The sequence below is a fragment of the Ursus arctos genome, unplaced genomic scaffold (assembly GCF_023065955.2).
Source record: "Ursus arctos isolate Adak ecotype North America unplaced genomic scaffold, UrsArc2.0 scaffold_2, whole genome shotgun sequence".
Lineage (NCBI taxonomy): Eukaryota > Metazoa > Chordata > Mammalia > Carnivora > Ursidae > Ursus > Ursus arctos.
Window position 1 is genome coordinate 12,549,549 of NW_026622874.1, and position 1,523 is coordinate 12,551,071.

Below are 1,523 nucleotides of genomic sequence, written 5' to 3' on the forward strand. Positions count from 1 at the left end.
ATTGTATCGTTGTGTAGTCAGTGCCAGTACCCATGGGCCAAGATGGTGTGTGTGTGTGTGTGTGTGTGTGTGTGTGTGTGTGTGTGACAGACAGAAGAGGGAAGAGGGACAGAGAGAGAGAGGGAGAGAGAGAGACAGAGAGAAGAGGGAAGAAGGAGAGCGGAATGGGGAATGTATAAATAAAGGCTTGGATGCAAGTCTGACAGCACCAGTAGAGATGGCATGCTGGGAAACATACAGGTAAGTTCTACTAGACATAGCTAAGAAGCACGGCTTAATTGATACAGTGCTAGACGCAGATATAGGATCACCTGCATTTTCCTGATACCAATAGACAAGGTCCCCAGGTCAATTAAGAAAAAAATATCCAGCATGCCTGGCTGGCTCAGTCAGTCAGGCATGTGACTCTTGGTCCTGGGGTTGTGAGTTTAAGCCCCACGTTGGGCATGGAGCCTACTTAAAAAAATATAAAATAAAATAAAATAAATAAAATAAAATATAGCTGGAAGGTAAGACTCTAACCCAGAGGCTCCCAAACTTTCTAGATTCAAGAGGCCCTATAGTGTGTGAGTGGTCAGGTCCAAACAAATTAAGTATTTCTGTTCTTACGTCTTTGTAGTTGTTTGAAAAATAATACACAAATTGAAAGGAAAATAATCATTTTATTTCCTTCTTGAATACCCACAAACTACGTAATAATGAGGTGTATGTGCCTGCTAGGCACCCTACAAATTTCTCAATCCTTGGAGTCAGAGGGGACATCACCCCTTTCTTTCCTGTTTCACCTCAACCAGTGTTCACGTAGTACTTGCTTTTAACATTGCAACTGCCCGCCAGCCCAGAGTTGCAAAGATATGACGCCATCTGATGGAAAACTGCCCTACCTGATATTAAAAACTGTCAACTACCTCTGCTTTTGCTCCTCATGCAATAAACATGTGCTTTCCCTGCGATTTTAAAATAACTCAGACAGCCTCTGCACACCGCTTTGGGAATGGCAGGCCTAGGTTCATATGCTGACCCCTACATTATCTTAGGAAACCTAACTGCGATGAGGTTGTGAAATATAGGTGAGGTTCAGTGGGGTGGAGTCCAGAGCCTATGACCAAGAAAGAATTCTTGAGACGTCTTTGGTGCAAGATGGTGGTTTATGAAAGCACGGGGACAGGACCCGTGGGCAGAAAGAGCTGCTGCCCCAGTTGTGAGGGGTGGCTGATTATATACTATGGGGTTGGGGGAGGTAAGGAAAAAGGGAGGTTTCAAAACGATTTTCATATGTTAAAGAAGACTCACAGGATACCAAGGCCCCTGACTTTGTCAAGTTAAGGTTGCTTTTCCCCCTAGTAAGGCATTAACGTGAAGATAGTTGGGAACTTCCTGGAGGCTGCAGATTATAAGGACATTTAATTAGATTTACATTCCCTTCCGGAAGCTAGGTTATTGATAGAAATGCTTTGTTCTTGTAGACTGCTTAAACATTTGTACACTGAGGGAGACTCAAGTCTTGCAGGATTGTGGTCTCT